Below are 15063 nucleotides of genomic sequence, written 5' to 3'. Positions count from 1 at the left end.
CCACATGGTCTTCCATAAACACATTCATTAGACATTATGCCTTGGATACTTTTGCCTCTCATGACGCAGACTTCGGGCGAAAGGTCCTCCTGTGCAATCAGGAGCGTCCCCACCACTAAAATGGCTTTGGGAATCCCAAGTTTATCCTGTGGATAATCCTGTGGACCCAGCCAGAGAAATATACGTTATGGTAAGAACTTACCGTTGATAACGTAATTTCTCTTATGTCCACAGGTATCCACAGGGATCCCACCCTGAAGCATCTGATTTGAGAATCTAGACAATCACTAAAACCTCTTCCTTCTTGTATGGAAGGGTGTGCATGTGTGTTCTTATCGCCTAAACAGGTCTCTGCCTGATGTTCCTGCCTAAAATCGCTGTGGAAAGAACTGATCTGACTGAGTCAGTGGGCGGGACTATATAGTGGAGGCCCCAATGCATCCTGGGAGGCCAGAAAGCTTGTGACCGTGTTGGTGCCATTTTCGCTGTCGCTCGACAATATCCCAATGTTATCCTGTGGATACCTGTGGACATAAAAGAAATCACGTTATCAACGGTAAGTTCTTACCATAACGTATATATGTACACCCCCGTTTGCTGGAACGCTGCCTGTCGCCACCCCCTGAATTAGGCCCTAAGGAAAATAGGGAGGGTAAAGCAGCCCATTTCCACTTCTTCCTCTGTCCACTATTGCCTTCACAGGGAGATATTGAGCAGAGGATGTGGCAAGAGGAGAAGTCAGGCGGTAGCAAGCGTATGTAGGCATGGTGATCTGATGAATCATTACCATGCATTTTTGGGCACCGATACTTAGGGGTCAGTGAGTAAGTGCATGGGTGAACGCTTCTGCACCATTGTGAATACTGGTCCTCCTCTGTAAATGGTGACACAATCTAGGGGGCGTGGCTGTCACCCTGGCAGGCCTGCGCCCAGGTCCCCAATCAGTGCCACTGCTCCTGCTCTATCACATAAGATGGCAGAGGGAAGATGTATCAAGCCTTGGAGAGAGAGATAAATTGGAGAAATTGAACGAAACAGCAAGTCGGCTTGTCATTTATCTAGCACAGACTTTGAAATGACGAACACTGATTGTTGCCCTAGGCAACTTCTCCATTTTAATGTCTCTTAAAGATTTGATACATCCCCCCCCCCCCCCCCCTTACTATAACTGAGCGGAGTTACAGACAGTGCACTGCATCTCCATCGGGCTTTCTGCAGTATTGGGCTGATGTAATGTTGAACTCAAGTCATTTTTGAGAACATATCTTGTGTATTTCACGTTCGGTTGGTGCAGGGTAGTGCACAATGCAGTCTCATCTCCACTCGCAGATGAAGGGGCATAACTGGGTGGTAATAGGGCATCCGAACATTGGCAACGTTCATCAGAGTTGCACGCACACGTCACTATGTCTGATTTCAGGTGCAGATTTTGTCATTTCATAGCCTGTGCTAGATAAATGATAGCTATAAGCTGATTGGTTGCTATGGGCAACTTCACTATCTCTCTCTCAAAGGTCTGACACTTCTCCCCATAGGATTTATCAATGGTGTTGCATGCATGGCAGTTCACCGTGTTCTCTTCCTTGAGTGTACTGTGCTGCGCCCCCATTGAATATATAAGCTCTGCAGAATTGAAGGATGATGGTAAGGGGCCAATTTATCAAATAAAATTTGAGGGATATTAATGGTCCCCTCCATTTCCGAAAGCATCTGCTGTTAGAATTACCATTTGCATTACACAGTTTGTCGTGGATAGGATAACGGGGGATGTCTGCCCCAATAGGATACCCTTACTCCGGCAGGCCAAGGAGGGATCCCCATCTAACCCCATAGAATAGCAGGATCAAACAGCGATTTTACTTTTGATAATTCCTGTTCTTTGAAATACTTCATGGCAACCCTTACTATGGGGGTAATTCCAAGTTGATCGCAGCAGGAAATTTTTTAGCAGTTGGGCAAAACCATGTGCACTGCAGAGGGGGCAGATATAACATGTGCAGAGAGAGTTACATTTGGGTGGGTTATTTTGTTTCTGTGCAGGGTGAATACTGTCTGCTTTTTTTTTCCATCCACTAGGGGTCACTGGAGTACTCTTGAGATATGGACGGCTTTAGCAGAACAAAGGCACTGAATATTTAAATTTAGAACTCTCCACCCCTCCATATCCCCGAGTACCCCAGTGTTTTTTCTGTGCTCACAGCACTAACAAGGCTTGTGTGGAGTTCCCACACTTAGTTGAAGATTTTATTAATTTTTCATTTTAACTTTTACTTTTTTCACTTAGCACATCCCTTCCCAGTTTCTGTAAAAACATGGGTCCGGGATAGTGCCGCTGCACGGACAGCGCATGGCGTGTCGGTCCTCACAAAGAGCACCCTCACAGCCACAGGCAGCCCACTGCCTACTGCAAGAGCTGGACGGAGCTTACAGATAGAAGCCCCGTCGCAGCCATAAACTGAAGAGCTCGGAGCTTACAGATAGAAGCCCGTCGCAGGCCTCCCTACAACAAGGTATGCTGGGGAAACGGGGCGGTCAGCGCAGGCTGCCGCCCCGCTGTGTGGGGTCAGTGTTGTAATGCCGCCCGCTCATACAGCCGCCCGCCCCAGCCGCTCCGTCCGGCCGCCCCAGCCGCTCCGTCCGGCCGCCCCAGCCGCTCCGTCCGGCCACTCCGTCCACCCGCCCCAGACGCTCCGTCAGCGCTGTATTGCATGCCAGCGCTGAGAGGGGGAGAACCGCCGCAGCTCGGCTAGCGACGCCGGAAGCCGCTACGCGCCGCTCCGGCCAGCCGACCTCCGCTGCTCTGCAAGAAATGTCCCTTGCCTCCCTGCAATGAGCTTCCCGGCGCTCCCCGCTGAGACACAGCACTACAGGGAGTACAGGGGGAAGGGGGGGGGGGGGCCTGGCTGATTACAGCGCGGCTGCAAGGGAATGTAAAGGGAAAGAATAGCACTGCCATATCTATATTAATAGAGACCTATATTAAACGGCAGTCAGCAGGCAGAGCCTATATGCCTGTGATTATCACTGTATAATAGGCTATTGAGCCTATATTAACACTGGAGGCATGTATTGATTATCACTGTATAATAGGCTATTGAGCCTATATTAACACTGGAGGCATGTATAGTAAACTGCCTGTGATTATCACTGTATAATAGACTATTGAGCTTATATTAACACTGCAGCAGGTATTGTAACCTGTCCTGTGATTATCAGTGTAAGCATGGCATGGGGGCCATTTTAACCATGCTTCCTGTTTCTTCCAGTTTGTAATTCCAGAACATTCCTGCCCTACATCTCTACTCCACCGGGAGGCGCAGGGGTGTTAGTGGGAATTTTGGTTCAGGTTTCACATAGGCTGGCCATGTGAACTGCATTTCGGCCATAAATATATATATATATATATATATATATTACACACCTTAAGTAATAATTTTACTGAGTCGTGCAAGTGTCGGTCCTTTGGCTATTGTGTTGTCTGTCTGCATAAGGAGTAAGGCTCCAGCACAGACTAAAAATAAGTTTTACTACAATGTCTGTACATAAATCTACCACATGTTCAGTATGTTTTGTAGGTTTCCACTCCGGAAGCCGGTTCATTCCCAGATCCTATGTTAAGCATTGGCAATTCAAATTGACTCCGCTCGACAGGAGCGGTATGATCGGAGTCTCGGAAGTTACTCCGCCAGCTCTAACGGAGGAGTCTCAGCCTTTCCAAAGGTCCAACTTCACTTTGGGTACCAGGGTGTTAATTTAACTGGTCTTATAATTTTTCTGCTATGTTGCAGTCTGACAATTCTATGTCAAACCTCACAGCGCTAAATACGAGTGAGGAGGCCACATTAAACCAGTAGTCAGATAGTGCGGGTTTTTGACAACCATACATTGCTAATGACCAGTGAGTCAGTCTCTGAAATTTACAGAGACTAAGGAGCCTCTAACATCTAATCCGTCGTATTTACTAAACGACAGATCTTCAATGGGCTTCTTATTTAGGATATCTTACTAAGATTTAAGTCTATTTACCCGTTTCCACACAGTGACATCTAAATTGGAGAATCCGCCATTGGTGAATTCGTCTGTGTCAAACCTTATAAAGACCCAAGATACATTTGGGTCACTAGGGCGCTCTATGTATGGAAACAATGACGATCACGTTATATTTATCGATAATCACATCTGAGAAGCTGCTGAGTATCTCTGTACAGCTTCTGCTGCCGCCTGTTAGCTCGCTTCTCGCTTTTCATCGTCGCTAGTTACAGCACGACAAGGCCAGAAGTTGTTTGGGGGAAAGTCTAATTTCCCGCCATTGCCTCCTCCGGTATCAAGACGGAAATACTCTGGTCCGGCGTTTAAAGCCTTTAGACTTCAGTCTTTTCAAGGATGTGGTAAGTCACGCCTTGTAACGCCAGGGCGCTAAAGTCACCAACAAGCCAGTGGCTTGACGGGCTCCCAGCCCATCTCGGATTTCCAATTGTGGGAGCGCGCCTTTACACGTTACATTTACCGGGTTTCCAGGCATCCACTCATGGATGTATCCGCTATTTAGGGTTAAAAGAAAGCTGTCTCCCGCCACTGCGGTTTTTCAAGGCAGGACTGCCTCTGTCGGACGACATGAAGGCGTTTTGGCAGGTTGCCATTCAGTCTCTGCTGGATTCAGCAGTTTTTAATTCCAGGCCTGGTACACCAACAAGGTCAGGGTTATTATTCACGTCTGTTTGTGGTACCGAAGTCAGAGGGCTCCGTCACAGTCTCAATCAGTAAGTCACTTACTACAGATTGAAGATGGAATTTCTGCGGTCAGTATTTGCATATTTGGAGCCACAAGATTGCATGATTGTGCTTGATCTCCAGGATGCGTACTTACACATTCCGGTTTGGTCACCTCATCACAGGTTCTTGCGTTTTGCAATATGCCACAACCATTAACAGTTTCAGGCTCTACCGTTTGGCCTCTTGTCAGCGCCTCGGGTATTCACCAAAGTGATGTTTGTGATGATAGCTCATCTCAGATCCCTGGCAGTGACAATCGTTCCATACTTAGACGATCTGCTCATAAGAGCTCCGTCTCAACAGATGCTCCTCCTACTTGCGCTGCTAACGTACACCACGGTTGCAGTGTCAACTTCAAAAAAATCGCATCTAATTCCGTCTCAACGACTTCAATTCCTAGGTATGATTCCAAATACGGTAAATCAAAGAATTTACCTACTACACCAGAAAGTACAGATTATACGCCATCTGGTACAATTAGTGCTCAAGCCACGCACACTATCGGTACATTTGTGTATTCCCCTATTAGGAACAATGATGGGCTTTCGAAGCGCTTCAGTTCGAAGGTTTTCACTCGCGTCCATTTCAACAGCAGTGGTCGCCCTCACATAGGCAGATTCCCCACAGGGTGAGGTTGTCGCCAGGGGCGAGGGTGTCTCTACTCTGGGCGAGAGTCTCAGAGGTTGGGGAGTTGTAGTTTAAAATGGTCAGCGACAGGGTCTCTAGACGGACACACGACAGATTACTGTCTATAAATGTCCTGGAACTACAACTACAATGCACTACATGCTTCGCTCTCAGACTGTCCAAGTGCAGTCACACAACGCGACGGCAGTCGCATACACAACAACCATGGAGGAACGAGAAGCCGCATGGCAAGGCGGGCAGTAGCTCGAATCCTCAATTGCCCAGAATACCACAAGGTGATATTGTCGACTGGGTTCATTCCGGGAGTGGACAACTGCTAGGCGGATGATCTCAGCCGTCGGGATTCTCATCCAGGAGACTGGGCATTAAATCCAGAGGTGTTTCACATGTTGGTCCACAGGTGGGGTTACCCTCAGGTGGACCTGATGGCATTTCGCCACAATTACAAACGCCCCAGTATGTGTCCAGAACGACAGATCCAAGGGCAGTGGTGGTGGACGCTCTCACATTCGCGTGGCCGTACAGCCTCATGTATCTATTTCCACCGTTTTCCGCTGCTCTCTCAGTTGCTAAAACGGATCAAAAGAGAGTCCATCACAGTCATACTAGTGATGCCTCATTGGTCTCGCAGAGCTTGGTTCTCGAATCTCCGCGGACTACTCGCAGACGATCTTTGCCCACTCCTACTATGTCCAGACCTGTTACAACAGGGTCCGTTCTTTTACCCCTATTTAGTGCGGCTGCGTTTGACGGGGTAGTTGTTGAGACCGCCCTCTTAAGAAGAGAAGGCATTACAGTATCGGTATACCAACCATGTTACGAGCTAGGAAGCCGGTTACGACAGCTCATTATTACAGAATTTGGTGTGCCTATATAGGTTGGTGTGAAGCTCGGAAGTTTCCGACATCATCTTTCAAGTTATCCCGTCTTCTGTTATTTTTACAGACGGGGTTGGATGGAGGACTGCGTTTATCTACACTAAAGGTGCAGGTATCTGCGTTGTCAATTTATTTTCAAAGACGATTGGCGCTATGGCCGTCGGTACACACTTTTCTGCAGGGTGTCCTCAGAGTACAGCCTCCATTTATTCCACCTACAGCGCCATGGGACTTGAATCTGGTTTTAGATTTCTTACAGTCTTCATATTTTGAACCCTTACAGCAAGTGGATATTAAGTTTCTCACTTGGAAAACGATTTTTCTTCTAGCCTTAGCTTCGGCAAGGCGTTTTTCAAATTTGGGTGCCTTGTCATCCAAGCCACCGTATTTGGTGTTTCCTGATGACAGAGCGGAACTTCGGACGAATCCCGATTTCTTACCAAAGCTAGTGTCATCTTTTCACATCAATCAACCAATAGTAGTTCCTGTGTTGACAGCACATTCTGGAACTCTGGATGTGGTACGCGCATTACGCGTTTATGTGTCCCGAACGTCTACAGTTCGTAATACGGATAGGTTGTTTGTTCTTTATAATGCTGCCAAGTGGGGTTGGCCAGCTTCTCATCAGACCTTATCCAGATGGATAGAACTGACTATACGTCAGGCTTACCTTCATGCTGGGTTACAGCCGCCTACATCAGTAATAGCTCATCCCACAGGTTCTGTGGGAACGTCATGGGCAGCTGGTCGTGGAGCTTCTACGACGCAGCTTGACGTGCGGCTACATGGTCTTCAGTGCACACGTTTGTGCGCTTTTACAAGTTTGATACGTTTGCGGCATCAGCATTTAGCTTGGGCCGCCTAGTGTTACAGGTGTCAAACAGCTCTCCCGCCCACGGGGGGAAGCTTTGGTACGTCCCAAGAGTACTCCAGTGACCCCTAGTGGATGAAAAAAAAAATAGGATTTTGGTACTTACCAGGTAAATCCTTTTCTTTGAATCCATAGGGGGCACTGGACGCCCACCCAGAGCAGTTTTACCTGGGTTGTATTAAGCTCAGGGGATCTTATGGTAACACATTTTCACCGACTGGTTCAAATTATAAGGTTCTATCGGTTATGGTGTCAACTGTTTAGTTGTCAGTAACGTTATGTGTCAACTTTGTTGTTGTCCGTTATGTTATAGGAATTCTCCATTGTCAACCTCTCTATAGTTCCTGTTCGGCTCAGTAAAAAACACTGAGGTACTCGGGGATATGGAGGGGTGGAGAGTTCTAAAATAAGATTTTACTTACCGATAAATCTATTTCTCGGAGTCCGTAGTGGATGCTGGGGTTCCTGAAAGGACCATGGGGAATAGCGGCTCCGCAGGAGACAGGGCACAAAAAGTAAAGCTTTTCCGATCAAGTGGTGTGCACTGGCTCCTCCCCCTATGACCCTCCTCCAGACTCCAGTTAGGTACTGTGCCCGGACGAGCGTACACAATAAGGGAGGATTTTGAATCCCGGGTAAGACTCATACCAGCCACACCAATCACACCGTACAACTTGTGATCTAAACCCAGTTAACAGTATGATAACAGCGGAGCCTCTGAAAGATGGCTTCCTTTAACAATAACCCGAATTAGTTAACAATAACTATGTACAACTTATGCAGATAATCCGCACTTGGGATGGGCGCCCAGCATCCACTACGGACTCCGAGAAATAGATTTATCGGTAAGTAAAATCTTATTTTCTCTATCGTCCTAGTGGATGCTGGGGTTCCTGAAAGGACCATGGGGATTATACCAAAGCTCCCAAACGGGCGGGAGAGTGCGGATGACTCTGCAGCACCGAATGAGAGAACTCCAGGTCCTCCTTAGCCAGAGTATCAAATTTGTAAAATTTTACAAACGTGTTCTCCCCTGACCACGTAGCCGCTCGGCAAAGTTGTAATGCCGAGACCCCTCGGGCAGCCGCCCAAGATGAGCCCACCTTCCTTGTGGAGTGGGCCTTTACAGATTTAGGCTGTGGCAAGCCTGCCACAGAATGTGCAAGTTGGATTGTGCTACAGATCCAACGAGCAATCGTCTGCTTAGACGCAGGAGCACCCATCTTGTTGGGTGCATACAATATAAACAACGAGTCAGATTTTCTGACTCCAGCTGTCCTTGCAATATATATTTTTAATGCTCTGACAACGTCCAGTAACTTGGAGTCCTCCAAGTCACTTGTAGCCGCAGGCACTACAATAGGCTGGTTCAGATGAAATGCTGACACCACCTTAGGGAGAAAATGCGGACGAGTTCGCAGTTCTGCCCTGTCCGAATGGAAAAACAGATATGGGCTTTTGTAAGATAAAGCTGCCAATTCTGACACTCTCCTGGCAGAAGCCAGGGCTAGAAGCATGGTCACTTTCCATGTGAGATATTTCAAATCCACCTTTTTTAGTGGTTCAAACCAATGAGATTTTAGGAAGTCCAAAACCACATTTAGATCCCACGGTGCCACTGGAGGCACCACAGGAGGCTGTATATGCAGCACTCCCTTAACAAAGGTCTGGACTTCAGGGACTGAAGCCAATTCTTTTTGAAAGAAAATCGACAGGGCCGAAATTTGAACCTTAATAGATCCCAATTTGAGACCCATTGACAATCCTGATTGCAGGAAATGTAGGAATCGACCCAGTTGAAATTCCTCCGTCGGAGCACTCCGATCTTCGCACCACGCAACATATTTTCGCCAAATTCGGTGATAATGTTGCACGGTTACTTCCTTCCTTGCTTTAATCAAAGTAGGAATGACTTCTTCCGGCATGCCTCTTTCCTTTAGGATCCGGCGTTCAACCGCCATGCCGTCAAACGCAGCCGCGGTAAGTCTTGAAACAGACAGGGACCCTGCTGAAGCAAGTCCCTCCTTAGAGGTAGAGGCCACGGATCTTCCGTGATCATCTCTTGAAGTTCCGGGTACCAAGTCCTCCTTGGCCAATCCGGAACCACTAGTATCGTTCTTACGCCTCTTTGCCGTATAATTCTCAATACTTTTGGTATGAGAGGCAGAGGAGGAAACACATACACCGACTGGTACACCCAAGGCGTTACCAGCGCGTCCACAGCTATTGCCTGCGGATCTCTTGACCTGGCGCAATACCTGTCCAGTTTTGAGGCGAGACGCCATCATGTCCACCATTGGTCTTTCCCAACGGGTTACCAGCATGTGGAAGACTTCTGGATGAAGTCCCCACTCTCCCGGGTGAAGATCGTGTCTGCTGAGGAAGTCTGCTTCCCAGTTGTCCACTCCCGGGATGAACACTGCTGACAGTGCTATCACATGATTCTCTGCCCAGCGAAGAATCCTTGCAGCTTCTGCCATTGCCCTCCTGCTTCTTGTGCCGCCCTGTCTGTTCACATGGGCGACTGCCGTGATGTTGTCCGACTGGATCAATACCGGTTTTCCCTGAAGCAGAGGTTCTGCCTGGTTTAGAGCATTGTATATTGCTCTTAGTTCCAGAATGTTTATGTGAAGAGACGTTTCCAGGCTCGTCCATACTCCCTGGAAGTTTCTTCCTTGTGTGACTGCTCCCCAGCCTCTCAGGCTGGCGTCCGTGGTCACCAGGATCCAATCCTGTATGCCGAATCTGCGGCCCTCCAATAGATGAGCACTCTGCAACCACCACAGAAGAGACACCCTTGTCCTTGGAGACAGGGTTATCCGTAGGTGCATCTGAAGATGCGACCCTGACCATTTGTCCAACAGATCCCTTTGGAAAATTCTTGCGTGGAATCTGCCGAATGGAATCGCTTCGTAAGAAGCCACCATTTTTCCCAGGACTCTTGTGCATTGATGTACAGACACCTTTCCTGGTTTTAGGAGGTTCCTGACAAGCTCGGATAACTCCTTGGCTTTTTCCTCCGGGAGAAAAACCTTTTTCTGAACCGTGTCCAGAATCATCCCTAGGAACAGCAGACGAGTTGTCGGCATTAACTGGGATTTTGGAATATTCAGAATCCACCCGTGCTGTTTTAGCACTTCTTGAGACAGTGCTAATCCCATCTCTAGCTGTTCTCTGGACCTCGCCCTTATTAGGAGATCGTCCAAGTATGGGATAATTAATACGCCTTTTCTTCGAAGAAGAATCATCATCTCGGCCATTACCTTTGTAAAGATCCGAGGTGCCGTGGACAATCCGAACGGCAGCGTCTGAAACTGATAGTGACAGTTTTGTACAACGAACCTGAGGTACCCCTGGTGTGAGGGGTAAATTGGAACGTGGAGATACGCATCCTTGATGTCCAAGGATACCATAAAGTTCCCCTCTTCCAGGTTCGCTATCACTGCTCTGAGTGACTCCATTTTGAACTTGAACTTCTTTATGTACAGGTTCAAGGACTTCAGATTTAGAATAGGCCTTACCGAGCCATCCGGCTTCGGTACCACAAAAAGAGTGGAATAATACCCCTTCCCTTGTTGCAGAAGAGGTACCTTGACTATCACCTGCTGAGAGTACAGCTTGTGAATGGCTTCCAACACCGTCTCCCTTTCGGAGGGGGACGTTGGTAAAGCAGACCTCAGGAAACGGCGAGGTGGATCTGTCTCTAATTCCAACCTGTATCCCTGAGATATTATCTGCAGGATCCAGGGATCTACTTGCGAGTGAGCCCACTGCGCGCTGTAATTTTTTGAGACGACCGCCCACCGTCCCCGAGTCCGCTTGAGAAGCCCCAGCGTCATGCTGAGGCTTTTGTAGAAGCCGGGGAGGGCTTCTGATCCTGGGAAGGAGCTGCGTGTTGCTGTCTCTTCCCTCGACCTTTGCCTCGTGGCAAATATGAATAGCCCTTTGCTCTCTTATTTTTAAAGGAACGAAAGGGCTGCGGTTGAAAAGTCGGTGCCTTTTTCTGTTGGGGAGTGACTTGAGGTAGAAAGGTGGATTTCCCGGCTGTAGCCGTGGCCACCAAATCTGATAGACCGACTCCAAATAACTCCTCCCCCTTATACGGCAAAACTTCCATATGCCGTTTTGAATCCGCATCGCCTGTCCACTGTCGCGTCCATAAAGCTCTTCTGGCCGAAATGGACATAGCACTTACCCGTGATGCCAGTGTGCATATATCCCTCTGTGCATCACGCATATAAAGAAATGCATCCTTTATTTGTTCTAACGACAGTAGAATATTGTCCCTGTCCAGGGTATCAATATTTTCAATCAGGGATTCTGACCAAACTACCCCCGCACTGCCCATCCAGGCAGTTGCTACAGCTGGTCGTAGTATAACACCTGCATGTGTGTATATACTTTTTTGGATATTTTCCATCCTCCTATCTGATGGATCTTTAAGTGCGGCCGTCTCAGGAGAGGGTAACGCCACTTGTTTAGATAAGCGTGTTAGCGCCTTGTCCACCCTAGGAGGTGTTTCCCAGCGCTCCCTAACCTCTGGCGGGAAAGGGTATAATGCCAATAATTTCTTTGAAATTATCAGCTTTTTATCAGGGGCAACCCACGCTTCATTACACACGTCATTTAGTTCTTCTGATTCAGGAAAAACTATAGGTAGTTTTTTCATACCCCACATAATACCCTGTTTAGTGGTACCTGTAGTATCAGCTAAATGTAACGCCTCCTTCATTGCCAAAATCATATAACGTGTGGCCCTACTGGAAAATACGGTTGATTCGTCACCGTCACCACTGGAGTCATCGCCTGTGTCTGGGTCTGTGTCGACCGACTGAGGCAAAGGGCGTTTCACAGCCCCTGACGGTGTTTGAGTCGCCTGGACAGGCACTAATTGATTGTCCGGCCGTCTCATGTCGTCAAACGACTGCTTTAGCGTGTTGACACTATTCCGTAGTTCCATAAATAAAGGCATCCATTCTGGTGTCGACCCCCTAGGAGGTGACATCCCCATATTTGGCAATTGCTCCGCCTCCACACCAATATCGTCCTCATACATGTCGACACACACGTACCGACACACAGCAGACACACAGGGAATGCTCCTAATGAAGACAGGACCCACTAGCCCTTTGGGGAGACAGAGGGAGAGTTTGCCAGCACACACCAAAAGCGCTATATATATATCAGGGATAGCCTTATAATAAGTGCTCCCCTATAGCTGCTTTGTTATATAAAAATATCGCCATAAATTTGCCCCCCCTCTCTGTTTTACCCTGTTTCTGTAGTGCAGTGCAGGGGAGAGACCTGGGAGCCGTCCTGACCAGCGGAGCTGTGAGAGGAAATGGCGCCGTGTGCTGAGGAGATAGGCCCCGCCCTTTTCCGGCGGGCTCGTCTCCCGCTATTTTGAGAAATCAGGCAGGGGTTAAATATCTCCATATAGCCTCTAGGGCTATATGTGAGGTATTTTTAGCCTTTATAGGTACTCATTTTGCCTCCCAGGGCGCCCCCCTCCCAGCGCCCTGCACCCTCAGTGACTGCCGTGTGAAGTGTGCTGAGAGGAAAATGGCGCACAGCTGCAGTGCTGTGCGCTACCTTTAGAAGACTGCAGGAGTCTTCAGCCGCCGATTCTGGACCTCTTCTGTCTTCAGCATCTGCAAGGGGGCCGGCGGCGCGGCTCCGGTGACCATCCAGGCTGTACCTGTGATCGTCCCTCTGGAGCTTGATGTCCAGTAGCCAAGAAGCCAATCCATCCTGCACGCAGGTGAGTTGACTCCTTCTCCCCTCAGTCCCTCGCTGCAGTGATCCTGTTGCCAGCAGGAATCACTGTAACATAAAAAACCTAGCTAAACTTTCTCTAAGCAGCTCTTTAGGAGAGCCACCTAGATTGCACCCTTCTCGGCCGGGCACAAAAATCTAACTGGAGTCTGGAGGAGGGTCATAGGGGGAGGAGCCAGTGCACACCACCTGATCGGAAAAGCTTTACTTTTTGTGCCCTGTCTCCTGCGGAGCCGCTATTCCCCATGGTCCTTTCAGGAACCCCAGCATCCACTAGGACGATAGAGAAATTTAAATATTCAGTGCCTTTGTTCTGCTAAAGCCGTCCATATCCCAAGAGTACTCCAGTGCCCCCTATGGATTCAAAGAAAAGGATTTACCTGGTAAGTACCAAAATCCTATTATTTTTACACTGCAATTTAGATTGCAGATTGAACTCACCACACCCAAATCTAACTCTCTCTGCAAATGTTGTATCTGCCCCCCTGCAGTGCACATGGTTTTGCCCAACTGCTAAAAATGTTCCTGCTGCGATCAACTTGGAATTACTCCCTATGGGTTAACATCCCCTTCTCCTTCATTAAACAGGAGGTTTTTTTCTTAGGGTCCGCCCACCTTCGGTATATAGCTGTAACCCTCCCATTCCTCCCTGTCTTTTGGCTGTCTCTGTATAAAAGATCCTAGAAAAAAAACAAATGACAACAGGGAGGCAATTTATGGGGTGCCATGAAGTATTTCAAAGAAAAGAAATTATCATAAGTATAATTCACTGTTTTCTTTTTCCTACTTCATGGCAGCCCGTACTATGGGATATACCAAAGCCTAAACATGGGAGGGACAGCAATAATCACAATGCACAATTTAACCATCATGCTTAAGTAATTTTTATTCATACCAAGACTTGCTTAAGAACTTGGGGGGTAATTCAGACTTGATCATAGCAGCAAATTTGTTAGCAGTTGGGCAAAACCATGTGCACTGCAAGGAGGGGGCGGGGGCAGATGTAACATGTGCAGAGAGAGTTAGATTTGGGTGGGGTGCATTCAAACTAAAATCTAAATTGCAGTGTAAAAATAAAGCAGCCAGTACTGCGCATGCCAGATGGCCGACGGCTGTCGTTGCCTAGCGATCGCCTCTGCCTGATTGATAGGCAGAGGTGGTCGCTGGGCGGGAGGGGGCAGCACGGCGGTGTTTGGCTGCCGTTTTGTGGGCGTGGTCCAGCCAACGCAGGCGTGGCCGGATTAGGCGCGGGGCGGGCCGCAGCGGCTGCGTGACGTCACACGCAGCCGCTGCTACCCAGGGCAGCGACGAGTAACTCCCGGCCAGCCACAGGGGCTGCGCTGGCTGGGAGTTGCTCTTCAAGTACAAAAGCATCGCTGCTGTGCGATGCTTTTGTACTTGTGCAGGGGAGGGGGGGGGCTGCCTGACATGCGGGGCGACTAGCCCTGTGCTGGGCGTCCCCCTGCTTGTCAGTGTAAGCGATCGTAGCTGTGATAAATTTAGCACATCTACAATCAGGTCGGAATGACCCCATTGGTCTCCAAAGTGAGCGTTAGCAATATCTAGAGCATAGTGTTTAGAAAAAGCATGCACTGATGACCATGTGGCAGCCACACAGATATCCTTGATCAACACCTGCGCCTTCTTGGCCCATAAAACTGACACTATACTTGTTGAGTGTGCCTTGATGCCTTCTGGAATCTTACGACCACTCTTCTGGTACACAAATGTGATCACTTCCTTTATCCATCTTGCGATGGTCTGTTTTGTTGGTGCACAACCTTTACGTGCTTCTGCTGGTATGATTAGGAGGTTCTTTGTTCTTCTAAACTCCTTTATCATCTCTAAATACACAGATATTGCTCTTACAAGATCCAACATATGTAACTCTTCTTCTTTCTCGTTAGCTGGTTAAGAGAAGAATAATGGCAAAACTATCTCCTGATTTGAAAGGTTGACACCACCTTTGGTAAAAAAGATGGGTTAGTCCTCAGAACAACCTTATCGGGAAAGATCCTTAAGTACGGTTCATCTGCCCACAATGCTTGCAATTCACCAACTCTCCTCCTTTTAATATTACCCAAACGCTTCTCCAGATTATGCCACTCTTTCTGTACA

The 15063-nt window shown here is 48.2% G+C and overlaps 1 long non-coding RNA gene across 1 annotated transcript in view; it reads right to left on the bottom strand.

The window, feature by feature from the left end:
• The window catches only part of LOC134928525 (uncharacterized), a 198138-nt gene that overhangs the window by 140883 nt on the left and 42192 nt on the right, over positions 1–15063 (bottom strand). The window lies entirely within an intron of this gene.

Source organism: Pseudophryne corroboree, chromosome 5 (assembly GCF_028390025.1).
Source record: "Pseudophryne corroboree isolate aPseCor3 chromosome 5, aPseCor3.hap2, whole genome shotgun sequence".
Lineage (NCBI taxonomy): Eukaryota > Metazoa > Chordata > Amphibia > Anura > Myobatrachidae > Pseudophryne > Pseudophryne corroboree.
This window is presented reverse-complemented; position numbering and strand designations above follow the sequence as displayed.